At 37.9% G+C, this 15,347-nt stretch overlaps 1 protein-coding gene and 1 long non-coding RNA gene across 2 annotated transcripts in view; one reads left to right on the top strand and one right to left on the bottom strand.

Moving 5' to 3' along the window:
• CNGB3 (cyclic nucleotide gated channel subunit beta 3) overlaps positions 1-15,347 on the top strand; it is a 663,489-nt gene that overhangs the window by 265,032 nt on the left and 383,110 nt on the right. The window lies entirely within an intron of this gene.
• The window catches only part of LOC311431319, a 110,238-nt gene continuing 97,526 nt past the window's right edge, over positions 2,636-15,347 (bottom strand). Inside the window, exon 6 of the long non-coding RNA XR_014689343.1 lies at positions 2,636-2,766. This is a non-coding gene — a long non-coding RNA (uncharacterized lncRNA). The remainder of the gene's footprint in view (positions 2,767-15,347) is intronic.

Genomic DNA, 15,347 nt, shown 5'->3' with positions numbered 1-15,347 from the left:
TGCTCATAGCCTTTAAATCTTACAATACTAATGAAGGAAAAAAAAAAAAAAAAAAAAAAAAAAAAAAAAAGGATAAAAATAATGGAACAAAGAAAAAGCAGACAAGCAATTTAATACTCATCCTGTATGTGGATGAGTGTCTCATTCTGAGGTAAGTTTGTTTTCAGCATCCAGGTGTGAGTTAAGGCTGTGAAAGACTTCAGGAATGACAAACATTCTCAGGCCAGGGATTCAAAAGCTGTTAACTGTAGTGCTGCATGCATCATCATAAATATGAAGAATTACTGCAAGATCAGGCACAATAAAACCTGTAAACCTGCTCTCATTGAAGATCTTACCATTCCAAGTTAAGAGTACAGTGTACAACAATACATTTTAATGATCAAATAAATTCTCAAACTACTTCCATATTCTTGAGAGCTATTTACCATATACATGCTCGTAATGTACTCTTGTAATAGGTCTATTTTCAAATGAGCTTCTAATAGACACAGGCCTGTTTCATGTTATGCAAGACTGTTTTATAGTTGCGTGCTGAAAAATAATGCTCAATGAACAATACTTCCCTGAAAGAAGGTGAAACAGTATTCTGTAATTTGTTCTTTGGGAAAAATGCCAAAAAATTCTAAGGAATCTGAAGTCAAGGAAATAAACTACAGACATGATACATTCAGAGTACCTCTATGAAATTTATTTGATATTCACCTTACGACTTTCATTGTCAGAGTAAAAATTTAAGTCCTGCCCCACTCAAATTGTAATTCAATAAACAATGTTGTCTTGTGACATAGCACAATGACATGAAACCTTTGCTATAGTATGGAAAGAAATGATAAGTCAACATCTTTTATGTTGCAGTAACATGATTAGTAATATGACAGATAGGAAAGTGAAAGGAATTTTACTGTGTAGTTCATAGCCAGCATGATTTCAGCAGTACAGAACCAGACTTCTCATTTAAATTTTGTGTATGTATTTAAGATATGTAATTCATTGAGAGTAGATTAATCAGAGGTTCTTTTGTGCCTAATGTTGAAGTAGTGGCCACAATAAAGTTTTGGCCACAGTGCCAAAAAGCAGAGATAAATTGTACATGGCACTCACTGAGTTAAGTCTCCACTTTTATGGATCAGAGTCACAATGGTATATTTCCAATTCATAGGTATATTAGTTGAAAGAAAATTAGATTTCCTATTTCAGGCTAATGCTTTAGCTATATAATGCGCTCCACTTTATGTAGCTCTGGTTCCAGTCCATCAATACCTCCCATCCTATTAATATTTAAATTCAATAACTGTTTTAATACTATTGATTTGTGAAATTTCTATATTTTAAATTGACTCCCTTGTGAAGATTCAAATTACATCCTTCCCCTTCCCCATTCTCATTCCAGGCTAACACTTCCATGGGAACGTATGACAGAGGAAGTAGATCTATTTGATGGATCACCGAGATGTTTGTTGATGACATTCCTCTCAACTACATGAATGAAATACAAAATAATTTCACATCATTATTTTTGTATATTATTATCACTGTAAAATATGTATTTTTGCAACTTATTGATAGTTGCAATTTGCTTCATCTGTTTAGGTATTTGAAAGGGAAGTTGGATTAAAAAAAAAAAAAAAAAGCCCATGAAAAACCTGTCAATGGAATAGGGAGCCCAATATTTCATATACTTATCTTTAAGTCCTTCAACATTCTTAAGAGCTATATACTTTGAGAAAAATGTGATTACTATACAGAATTCATGTTCCTCTAGGCTTATTTTGAGTTTTTAAATCTCTGAGATCTACTTACTCTTACTTCTTCAATTACATAAAATTAGATTTAGTAACAGGGAAGCCAAATCAGATTAAATAAATGCCAATTAAGTTTTTATCTCACACTTAAGCTAAATCCTTCTGAAAATACAATATATATGTGTATATATATATATATGCTTTCTAAATACTTTAAATTTCACATAATAATTCCAGTAGTCCACATCAAATGATTATTTATTTATTTATTTATTTATTTGCGGAACAGGCATAATTTAAGAACAAAAGCAATAAAATGTTTTTACTTGATTTTCATATACTGGTGGCCCAAGAAAAAAATAATCAAATAGATTACAAATATAAAGTGGCTGCTCATGACAAATTTGTTTACATAGCTTGCAGAAAATGATATGCCATAGTTGTGTTTTTTGTTCCAAACAAAAGAATGACTTTTGTGTATACTATATAGAGAAAAAAAATATATACTTATTTAAAAAGAGTATTACTAAAGTTGCAAAGTCAAGTGCACAAAAGCTGGAAAATGCAAACTTGCTTTTTTTTTTTTTTTCCTTGCACAGTCAACATATGCTACAGACAATAATTCTATATCTACATTCTCTCTCTTTGTTGACTCATCTAATGCACCATTATGCCCTCATCTATAGATGATAAGCAGAAGCAATCATCATTCCAGTGCCTCCTGCCTATGCATCGATACCACATTCAAGCACTCTAGATCTCAATTCTGCATCCACAGATTTTCATTAGAACTGTGAAAAGGCAGTCAAGCACAAAACCCTAACTGTTAACAACAATCAAATGAGTCTTCTCCTGCTAAGGATCTGTATGATGCACTTTGTTTCATGGCCGTACACAGGAAATTTTGAGGCTCATTTTTATGAAATATCTGCCTGTGTCTGTTTTTGAAGACAATGAGAATAATAGCTCAAGTGGAGCATGGGAGAGTTCAGATGTCCTCTGGCTTGCGCAAGGAAATGACCTGAAAAGGAATGCAGGAGTCAGTCCTCTGAAATGATCCACCTTGTGACTTTGATATGTAATAAAATATAGGTCTCTGCAAGGGTAGATGAAGTGCATGATATCCAGCAGCTATACAAACAGGGAAGATTTCTTGTTCCCGCTGGCATTTTGTTAGGCCCTCCAGAAGGTCAAAGGTATCAAGCTGACCCGAGTCTGAAAGCCTGTTACGTGTAAGTTTTCAAACTCTCTCAACTGCTGCTTGAAAGAGTCAAGTTACTTTTTTCTTCAATGGCACAGTCACTTTCATCCTAATTGGAGGCAGTGGGAGCGTTTGGTAAATTAAGAAGGCCTGTGCTGTTTAGACAGACTGCTCCAAGCACTTCAGTGAGACTGTGCTGAATTAGTTTTGGCTGGCTGTGGTTCTAAAAGAACATTCAGAGACAGAATCATTTTTTTAGCTCCAAGCTACAACGTATAATTTATGCTTTTAATTTCAAATTCTAAAATGTGGCAGGAGAGGTGGGGGCAAGCTGAAGCAAAGAGTATGTGTGTGTATTGAGGGGGGGGGGGGAACTACTTGTCAAAAAATCTAAATCAAGGATATTGATCTGGCATATATCCTGACTTTTTTATATTCTAAAGTTGTAAATGTTTATAAAATGTTGGTTTTTCCTTCAGTTTAAGTGCAGAAGATAATTCAGTTCAGATTCATCTTGTGTCTCATTTTGCTGCTGATGGATGAGTAAAAGGAGTATTTTTTTCAAAATACTACACATTCCAGATATTAGAAGCACATAAATGACTTTCCATCCAAAGTCTTATTTCCAGTAGTGACATAGGCACAGGGATGAAATCCTGGCCTTAATGAGCTCAAATACAGATCTCCCAGTGGAAACTGTCTTGTTCCACGAGAGCTTCTAAAGGCAAGGTGCCTCACCTTTGGACTCCTAGGGGTTAGAAAGCATTTCAGTTATCTTTAACTCTCCCTGAAAGGAGGCAGATTCAACCCTGTTTTCCACACAAGCAAGGTGTATGATCTAAACTTTGGTTTCATGGAAAGTTACTATAGCATAAATGGGAATAAGTAGATCTTATACTATATTGTACCTTGCCTCCAATGGATGGCTGCAAAAGGAAAGAAAGTTTCTGAAGAGAAGTCTTTTTATTTGGAATAAGTAGGTGAAACCATCCACTCTGATAATCCTAAAATACACATAAATAAACCTACAATACAGGATACGTTGGGATGCTTACATGTACTTAGCATATTCCATGTATCTTCCACATTCCTTCTTGGGCAGTCTGAATCTCAAGTGATTGTAAGAATCAATTAGTGATTCACAAGTGAATTCTTACAATCATAAGTGATTGTAAGAATTGTAAGAAACCTACCCATTAACTCCTAACCTTACACATTTTATATATTAAAATCTAATTAGTCTTCCCCATAAAAGATTTAGAGTGCATAGGTTTTACAGCTGAGGGGACTGCAATGCAAAAAAAAAAAAAAAAAGAGTCTCAAAACATTATAATAATGCTGGGATGAGCACAGGAATTTTTGGATTTCAGCATTAGATTGATCCATTAGACCATACGGTATCCTACCTTCTGTTCATGAATATTTCTTCTCCATCCTCTAGGAGGAATTAGAAACATAAATCTTCCACGTGCTGATGAGAGAAAACTTGTTCTTTCATCTTAGTGTATACACATCTGGTACCTCCTATTCAAACAGATTGATTCTTACTTTAAAGACTCATTATATCCCATTATACGAGAAAAGTGTTTTGAGCCTTGAGTTATGTTTGTGTGTGCTAGAGCATATAACAAATACTATAAAGATAACAAATACTAACAGGAAACTTTCTGACATTTTTCCCTTTCAAAAAAAGCATTTTCCAAATTTTTCTCATTACTTTTATACTTCCTTAAAATTCAGAATTAGCCATTTCATGGTGGAGATATAATTTTATTACATGGGGTTAATAGCCTCTTTGGCTAACAATATTAAGTATCTGATCTGATTGTTCCTAGTGTCAATTCAACACCAGTTGTGGTTAGTTTGTATCTCAACTATTTTTAATGCAGTAGTAAATAGTTACAAACTTCACAGAGTCAGATACATGGCACAATATTCTAACTTGAAAGTAATTTTCCCAGACTCTCAGATCTTTTTCTCCCAGTAGTTCTCATTCATACACACACACAAAGACACACATATATTCTTTGTAATGTTTTTGAAAGCTGTCCTACATTCCTTGGCCATTTTATTGGCCCATAGCTGGGCAAGAAATATAAAAACTGCTCCATAAGTCTACTTCAAAGTATAAACTTCCCATCAACTTCTGTTGGCCTGAGATCAGACATTATGACCATGTTTTCAGGCCGAACACAGACGAGCAGAAGCCTGTGTTACTGCTTCATTCCCCAGTGTCAGTTGGGTGCCCAGAAAAAATAACTTGCAAGATTGTCACTGCTCAAGTTTGGTTCACTGGCCACAACCTAACAAGATTCTCAGACATGCTTTAATGCATTTAAAATGCTCCAGTGCCTACCTGTGTACTTAAAATTAACTATGTGCTTATATGCTCTCCTGGAATAAGGCTTATCTTTAGTAAGGCAGTGGCTGTTTCTACCTTAGATATTCGTTCCCTAGGTTCTTCATTAAAGGGAGAGGAGAGAGAGAAGGTAGGGTGGGAGTGGAAAACAACAAAGAGAGATTTAAATCACACAAATCACACACATTAAGCTCCTACTAATTTATCCGACTCTGCTTCTGAAGAAGCATCTCTCTGTTCTTCCATGGAATATACATAGGAAGCCTTCATGGACTAGCCTATCAATGTTGATATCCTAAGTATATATCTTTTGCCATAGTGTTCAATATCCTGTAAGATACCTGTTTTAGCAATCTAGTTGAAAAAAAAACTGTATGGGTGTAGAGAGCCAAAAACAGCTTCATAAGCACTCTGAGCATTACATTTATGTATGACTGTCTCCAGCTGTGGCTCTATTAGTTAATTTTCAGAGATCATGTGGCACTTGGCCGGTGTGTGTGTGGCCTTTATAATTCAAGCAGACTTCTGTTCCCTTTTTGCCTACACAGAGAAAAATGGTTAATATTTTTTCCGAAGTGATGTGTTCTTAATATAGTTGTCATTACTTTAAATGCTTTCATAATAATTTTGCATTGTGTGGCAGGAAGCAGAAAGCAGGCCAGAAAAGAACACTGGATGAAAAGCAGATGAATGAAAGCTTCAGTGCTGCTTTTCAAAAGACAGAACAAAGCTTGTTTTTCTGAACAAGTTAAACCAGCATCTCAATTAATTTTACTATACATTCTAGAAAAACAAAACGCAAGATAACCACTGAAAAGAAAAATCTTCTTTATATTTTAATGTACATGTGATGGCTAATCCAGTGTGTACGGGGAAGTGTGCTTTGCTACCAAGAACTAAGAATTCATGTCTGTAGAGTGGCACATGCTGCTTGCACTGTTGTGCTCCTGGCATCCTGAAATGCCAGGGGCAAGGAAGCTGTTCCATGATGTATTTCCATCAGAGATAGAAGTTGTATTAAGACAGTTCCTTTCTTATGCACTACTGCTTGTTTCCAACCTCTTTACCTATCTCTTGGTTGCACTGATACAACTGTCTACATTGGATTGTGTCATAAGTCAAGAGTCATCTAACTTAGAAAGTGACATCCAAAAATACTTGGTTTAACTCGGGATATTTTAATGATCTGATTAACAACCCATCCTACAGGTATGAAATGGAAGATGTGGAAATGCACAGCCTCCTGAATAGGAAGGAGGATATGGGCAAGAACCTCTGAAGCCAGCTTCACTCCAAGGGAAAAATATTGAAAAGATAGAGCCTTGGTGCACTGGACATGCAATATCACTTAAATGTTCCCTGTTATGTACTGCAAGTATATGTCTACAGAAATAGCATCTTTACCAGGGTTGTCTAAAATACAAGCCAGTACTGTGCTCAGGTGGCCAAGAAGGCCAACAGCATCCTGGCTTGTATAAGAAGCACTGTGGCCAGCAGGTCTAGGGAAGTGATTGTCCCCCTGTACTCAGCTCTGGTGAGGCCACACCTCAAGTACTATGTTCAGTTTTGGGCCCCTTGCTACAAGAAGGACATCAAGGTGCTTGAGTGAGTCCAGAGAAGGGTGACGAAGCTGGTGAGGGGTCTGGAGAACAAGTCCTGTGAGGAGCGGCTGAGGGAGCTGGGCTTGTTCAGCCTGGAGAAAAGGAGGCTCAGGGGCGACCTTAAGGTACTCTACAAGTACCTTAAAGGAGGCTGTAGCGAGGTGGGGGTTGGTCTATTCTCTCATGTGCCTAGTGACAGGACGAGGGGGAATGGGCTAAAGTTGCGCCAGGGGAGTTTTAGGTTGGATGTTAGGAAGAACTTCTTTACTGAGAGGGTTGTGAGGCATTGGAACGAGCTGCCCAGGGAAGTGGTGGAGTCACCATCCCTGGAGGTCTTTAAAAGACGTTTAGATATTGAACTTAGCGATATGGTTTAGTGGAGGACTTGATAGTGTCAGGTCAGAGGTTGGACTCAATGATCTTGAGGTCTCTTCCAACCTAGAAATTCTGTGATTCTGTGATATAATTAGATTATCAGTATGTAGCTAGCACTGTGGATTTATTTCCTTAAAAAATAAAAATAAAAAATCCCTCCCCCTAAAAAACAAAAAATTAATTAAGAACTTAGCATACTTGAAAACATACACGATCAAAAAAATCAAATTCCTATATGTTTAGAGCAGCCAAAATTTAGATGTTTCTTCTTAAAAGTGATTGTGGTAAAAAGACTGTTGTTAGGCAGTATAAACTACCGTTCTCACTTTCCTTTTATTTTGTATTAGTGTCATGTTTTGCCTTGAAAACACAGAAACAATTCAGTTAATTAGATATTGGTATAATGACCATTTATTTTGATGCATAATTTATGAAGCATTTAACAAAATTAAGTGTTGGATACAATAAACAAAAACATATCTATGCCAATATTAATATTAATAATAACAACAACAACAATAATAATAATAATAAATACTGAAGTTTACTGTGGAAACATGAATGCTACAACAAAAAGCTGAAGAAACTCCTCAAGTATTTTTGCTTCATGAAATGCATCAAATGGATAAGTTTGTAAAGGCAAGAGATAACACAGAGATGAGAGATCTGCTCATGTTCATCAGATATTTTATTTTTTCTTAAAATTCTATTATGCTTTTTTTGTGTTTTCCTGAGGTACAGAATGAAAAATGCAATATCAGTCCTTAGCAGGATAATGGTAAAGGATAGAAGGTGGGTTCAGGACTGCATTTTGACACAAATGTTATTGAATGAAAATGAGATTTAATTAGAAGGCAGTACCCCAAAAAACTGATTCTTAGAAGAGTGAAAAGGCACAATTACATTGGAAGTACACCCTCAACTTTGATAACAGAGGAAGGTGACCAGAGGAAGAACTGACTTATTCTGTATTCAATAGCTTATTGCTGATTTTAATTTTTCCTTCTTGGAATTTTGATTTCAGTTTCACACTTAATATTTATTATAAAAAAACAACATGTACAACCATACTTGTAATGAATTTTTCCTTAAATTAATCTAGTGAGAAAAGAAATTGCAAAATGAATTGACAGGTATTGTATACCTTAATTCCCTAACAAACAGCAGTTTCATATGCATCATCAGATTTCCTTTCTTTTCTTCTTTTCCCATGAAGGAAATCTTAATGGCGCAGGAGCGGTCTGTCCCCATGTGCCCAAAGACGAGCCGGCAGGGAAGAAGACCGGCCAGTCTGAACAGAGAATCGTGGCTTGAGCTTAGGAGAAAAAAGAGGGTTTACAATCTTTGGAAAAGAGGGCGGGCCACTCTAACTATAGTGGCACGCAACACTATAAGGATGTTGTAAGGAAGCCAAAGCTCATCTGGAGCTCAATCTGGCTACTGCCGTCAAAGATAACAAAAAATATTTCTACAAATACATCAACGCAAAACAGAGGACTAAGGAGAATCTCCATCCTTTACTGGATACGGGGGGAAACTTAGTTACGAAAGATGAGGAAAAGGCAGAGGTGCTTAATGCCTTCTTTGCCTCAGTCTTTAGTGGCAAAACCAGTTGCTCTCTGGATACCCAGTACCCTGAACTGGTGGAAGGGGATGGGGAGCAGAATGTGGCCCTTACTATCCATGAGGAAATGGTTGGCGACCTGCTACTTGGATGTACGCAAGTCGATGGGGCCGGATGGGATCCACCCGAGGATACTGAGAGAACTGGCAGAGGAGCTGACCAAGCTGCTTACCATCATTTATCAACAGTCCTGGCTATCGGGGGAGGTCCCAATCGACTGGCGGCTAGCAAACATGACGCCCATCTACAAGAAGGGCCGGAGGGTAGACCCAGGAAACTATAGGCCTGTCAGTTTGACCTCAGTGCCAGGGAAACTCATGGAGCAGATTATCTTGAGTATCATCACATAGCACTTGCAGGGCAACCAGGTGATCAGGCCCAGTCAGCATGGGTTTATGAAAGGGACGTCTTGCTTGATGAACCTGATCTCAGATCTCCTTCCCTAATTTCCTGATCTCCTTCTATGACAAAGTGACGCTCTTGGTGGATGAGGGAAAGGCTGTGGATGTGGCCTACCTTGACTTCAGCAAGGCTTTTGACACCGTTTCCCACAGCATTCTGCGCAAGAAACTGTCTGCTCGTGGCTTGGACTGGTGTACTTCGTTGGGTTAAAAACTGGCTGGATAGCCGGGCCCAAAGAGTTGTAGTGAATGGAGTCAAATCCAGTTGGAGGCCAGTCACTAGTGGCATTCCCCAGGGCTCGGTGCTGGGGCCGGTCCTCTTTAATATCTTCATCGATGATCTGGATGAGGGGATCGAGTGCACCCTCAGTAAGTTTGCAGATGACACCAAGTTAGGTGCATGTGTCAATCTGCTCGAGGGTAGGAAGGCTCTGCAGGAGGATCTGGATAGGCTGCACCGATGGGCTGAGGTCAACAGTATGAAGTTCAACAAGGTCAAGTGCCAGGTCCTCCACCTGGGGTACAATAACCCCAAGCAGAGCTACAGGCTGGGAGATGAGTGGTTGGAAAGCTGCCAGATAGGGAAGGACCTGGGAGTATTGGTGGATAGTCGACTGAATATGAGCCAGCAGTGTGCTCAGGTGGCCAAGAAGGCCAACAGCATCCTGGCTTGTATAAGAAGCAGTGTGGCCAGCAGGTCTAGGGAAGTGATTGTCCCCCTGTACTCAGCTCTGGTGAGGCCACACCTCAAGTACTATGTTCAGTTTTGGGCCCCTTGCTACAAGAAGGACATCAAGGTGCTTGAGTGAGTCCAGAGAAGGGTGACGAAGCTGGTGAGGGGTCTGGAGAACAAGTCCTGTGAGGAGCGGCTGAGGGAGCTGGGCTTGTTCAGCCTGGAGAAAAGGAGGCTCAGGGGCGACCTTAAGGTACTCTACAAGTACCTTAAAGGAGGCTGTAGCGAGGTGGGGGTTGGTCTATTCTCTCATGTGCCTAGTGACAGGACGAGGGGGAATGGGCTAAAGTTGCGCCAGGGGAGTTTTAGGTTGGATGTTAGGAAGAACTTCTTTACTGAGAGGGTTGTGAGGCGTTGGAACGAGCTGCCCAGGGAAGTGATGGAGTCACCATCCCTGGAGGACTTTAAAAGACGTTTAGATATTGAACTTAGCGATATGGTTTAGTGGAGGACTTGTTAGTGTTATGTCAGAGGTTGGACTCGATGAGGTCTCTTTCAACCTAGACAATTCTGTGATTCTGTGATTATCAGTGTTCAAGCACCTTTATCAGGCTTTGTCACCCAAAGGGAGTGTCATGACCCTTGGTTTCTTCCTCAATCAGCAAGAGTGAATAACAGGGATGTTAGTATCAGCTGGTCAGTAGGGAAGAAGCACTCCAACAAGTGCAAATGAGGCTTTCAAGGACAAACAAGAGGCACCAAGCCCCTTGTCTGGCTGCTGACAGTGGCCTGGGTAATCTGCAGAAGTTGAGCAGCACAGAGGACATGGGCACTAATGGGGTCCCCATACAGTAACTGTCTGTTCTCACCCAGGGGGATTTTCTGTAACCCTATCATCTGCCCATCAGGCTTTTGTCAGAACCAAAGCTCATATTACTCTTTCTCATAATGTTTGTAATCCTTTTGTTTTGTTTTGTTTTTTCTCTGTATAATTACTTATAGTTGATTAGTCATGTAGTGACCTCTCCCTTAGAAAATTTCCTCAGACATGTAGGGTTATAGCATAGGATTGCAATGTATGCATGGGTGTTGAGCAAAGAGGACCAGATGGCTGATCCAAATTTGGATCCCCTCCTTAGACTCCACCCTAACTCAAACCTCTGTTCAAACTAACCATATTTCTTCTCTAGGAATTTTTTGTCAGTCAGTTCAGAAACATTGCTTCTCTGTTTTCTTTTCAAAATGCGATTGTTGCTTGGCTGACAGAACACCTGAGCATACTTTCAGGCAAGAAGTGTGTGTGTATACTTCTTACTCAATAGCTTTTTTTTCAGCTGATTTCACCTTTCTGTTTATAAGCCATCTGTGAACAGATTATGAAAGTCTTGATGGCAGTTTTAACATTGAAGTACTGTAGCATTCCTTTTAGAGACCATTTCCATGGCTACTGATAATGCCACACCACTTTCTATCTTGTCAGAACCTGTCACAATCCATGCACCCAGCACTCTAAACATCACGATGATTTGCAACCAATTTACTGAAAAGCTCAAAATGTCTTCTGAAGTAATCTCTGACACTGGAAAAATACCATTTTCCTAAGAGGCAGCTTCATATTTATCGGGCTTTATAACACTCAGATGTAATAGATTGTACATAAGACTACAATAGCTCACAATCTTAAAATCAGGTGTGAGCATCCTAGAAAGGAGTAAGCGATTAAAGCCTCAATGAAATCTGCATTGAGAGGAACTTGCTGGTGCTATATCCAGACTAACACACTTCATTCAAAAGAAAGGTGTGTAGTCTGTGGTGTTACACAGTTGCTGCTATTAGTTATTCCTGTGGTAATCTGGCATCAGTATATAATTACAGATTCAGCTATTACAGGACCTATGCAATTTCCTGAGTAGTTGGCAGTATTTTTTTCTACTCAAGCCTACAAAAGACAACAATTATGTGTAATGGAATACATTTAATCTCTGACAACATCTGTAGGAGTTCAAGACAAAAAGGACTACTATAGTAAGAACATGTGAACAACTGTATTGGGCTGAACCAATCATTCATCTAGCTCAGTATCCTGTTTATGACAATGGTAAATAGCAAATACTCGGAAAATAATAAAAGAAAAAGGTCAAAGATGCAAGAGAGAGTTTTTTCCTCATATGCCCTTTTTGATTCCAGCAATCCACAAAGAGGTCCTGTGAAGGAGGTTACAGCGCTTCTCTGCATGACATGCTAATCTGACATCCTGTGAAAGATCATTTTTTTGAAGCAGTGGTAAAATAGCAGATAGTATTACAGAAAACAAACAAACAATAGGAAAAACAAACAAACAATAGGAAAAAAAAAATCCCCACCTCAACTCTGTTTTAAAGTTTCCAGCTCTGGAAAAGCTGCCACCAATTTTGTGATGCTAAATCACTCAGATTCTATCTACTTGCTGTTGTAGAAACAATATCCTTCAGCTGAATTAGTGGAGCTTCTATTTTCAGTCATTACATTTTTGTATTACAGGTTGTGACACCGTATTACTAAATATCAGATCCTTTTGCTAGTACATTTACATTGTGACTGAAATGCCACATTTTTATTTAACAATTACTTGTTAAAGTGCAGCTCCTTGATTTTCTTATTATAAGGCATTTACTTATCTATTTTAAATAACTTTGTGGTTAGACTCTCAGTTTTGTAAACATCCTTGAAATGAGGGCACAAGATGAGGGCACCAGAACTGGACACAGCATTCAGGAAGGCCTCAAGAAGCCAGTGCCTGCTTAGCAACTCTGTTCTCCAAGTGTAGTTTACATGTTCTAAAATCAATGACTTCCACTTGGTCCTTTTAAATAAGTCTTGTCTTGAACTGAATGGTCCAATCAATTTGTATTATTGATCTGTGGGCTGCACAAGGCCATGCTTTCCAATACATACATATTTTAACAGTATCAATTTTATTTTTTCTACTTTGTCGGAGTTTAAAACACCGTGACAGGATATTTCTTAAAAATATTTAGTGCTACAGTGCTTAGTCCCTTTTGGTGACCAAAGCCAACTGATAAAACCCCCAGATCCATATCCTATATTAGTTTCAGAAGAGACAGTATATCCCACAGCAAAAATGGATTTATGGTCTGACTCATTCTGACCATAGTCATCTTCACAGACTGATCGTTACTCAGATGATTCTCTGTACCTGCTTTGTACATTTTACCTTTGTTCTGTGTAACAAAGATACCCAATTCTCTTGAACTTCCTCTGAACTGCAAGGCAATATCTTACAGCTCTTCCAAAACTCTTAGATCAGACTGTCAGCTTCTAGTAATTTCAAAGGTACTCAACTCTTTTGGGTCTTTTTCAGATTTTTAAATTGTAATAAGAATTGCATTATTACTATTTGCCAAAAACTAACAAACAAAAAACCACCACTCTATCTGGCCTTTTTCTCTGATGATATATTAAATATTCACTCACCTTTATGATATATTCGCTCACCTCTGATGATATATTAAATATTCACTCACCTTCTTTTGCTTTAATATTATGTGCTCTACCTTTTTTTCTACTGACTGATACACTAACACTTATTCATGGCTCCTATTCTTCTTTCATTTTTAAAATCATTTCATGTTGTCCTTGAGTTTGATGGACACATCTTCTGTCCTCTTGCTTCCCTTCTCATTTTTTCTTCTATTTATATTCAATTTTGTTTCATTACGGCTCACATCAGCTTGCTTTCTTTTTCTCATTTCCCTTTAGAAATCAAAAACTTCATCAGCTGGGCAGGAGGCATGTTCTAATTATTAATTATTTTTATCCTCTAAACAGGGTGACCACATGCAAACTGCCTATTTGGAGTCCTGTCTATCATTAACAACCATTCTGTGTCAGAGAATAGTTAGAAAAAATGCTGGTTGATGCAGGCCAAAATCACATCAGTGATTATTCTAGCCATTTAGTGGGTATGGACAACAATGTTCCAATGCACAGAAAAGTTCCCCAGCATTGTTTAATTTACTGGTATAGACATAGTCAGACAGTACCATTTTTTAAGACAATATACCACCATCCTCCCTTTGGAACAAGTGATGGCTCTAATCTTTCCAAAAAAAAATGTCAATGATAACACATCAGTGAAAATTACTTAATAGTTAACTAATACCACAACATTCCCTGGCACAGGATTTATACTTTTCACTTTCTGTGATGCTTTGATCCATTTCCTTCTCAATATTTTGATCCTAATAATAAAAAGAAATTTTATTATTTCTAATTACATTTCCACTTTCTCCTCTTGGTGATAATTTAACACTCTCCTGAGCAGTTTTGCCATGGTTTTCCTTTGACTGAGGTGGAGACCTCCCAGATTTCACAGCTGCTTCTTCTTGCTGAAACTGGTCTATTGCCCCAAAATCCTAAACTCTTAATTTTAGTTTTACCCAGCAGCTTACTTCTAGAATTATCTGTTATTCAGAAGACTGGAAGGATCTTTTGATTGAATGTCCATTCCTTTTTTTCATTATGCTTCAGAAAGTCAATAAACTCTTTTTGATGTCTCTCTTAACACTAAAGAACATTTTTTTTTCCTCCCATTTATTTTAAGACAGAAGTGTGTCTTTAGTTAGTTCAGATGATCTCTATGAGCATGTCTCATGGGCTGGACTGAGACAACATCTTAATTTGACCACTTGGCTTTGAATGATAGCCTTTGCAGTTTTCCTTTAGAAATTTCACTGATATTTAAATATTTTTAATCTTGATTCCAGAATTAGTGTTTCTTTAAAATGACAATTTTTTTTTAATAAATTGCCTCTGCAATCTGAGCATGATGTTTGATATCTGTTTACAAACCAGGCTTCTGCAGGCTTTTGAGACTTTTATATGGATTATGTTCTTAAAGGTACGTACTTCTGTGTTTTATGTGACTGTAAGGGATTAGGTATTATTTCTGGAAAGCTATATTTTTCATCATATGAAGCAACAATAGTGTCTCAGTTTTTAACAGTATTTATAACTTTCTGGAGTTCATACATATTCCCTACGGATGGTCACCAACTTTCATAGTCTTTGGGGAAATATACTGTGTGTCAAAGTTGCTACCTGAGCCTTCCTGAAGAAAGGACACCTGTACACAAAGAAGAGCAAGAGAACACAGAAATCATTCTCAGTCTTTTGTTATCACAAGAAAATATAAAAATTTTTAGGGAATATTTGAGCTAAAGAATTTTGGCATTGTGAGCCATGCAGCAATAGCATGGAAATTAGTTGCAGTCTAAAATACATTCAAGAAGTTGGATAAATACTCAGGTTATTATTTGTTTTTGAGTTTATTTCTACCCCCTGCTAGTAGTTCTTTAAACTGAAAACT

Source organism: Aythya ferina (genome assembly GCF_964211825.1).
Source record: "Aythya ferina genome assembly, chromosome: 2".
In the NCBI taxonomy this organism is placed as follows: domain Eukaryota; kingdom Metazoa; phylum Chordata; class Aves; order Anseriformes; family Anatidae; genus Aythya; species Aythya ferina.
Note: the sequence above shows the minus strand (reverse complement) of the source record. Positions and strands in the feature narration are given on the sequence as shown.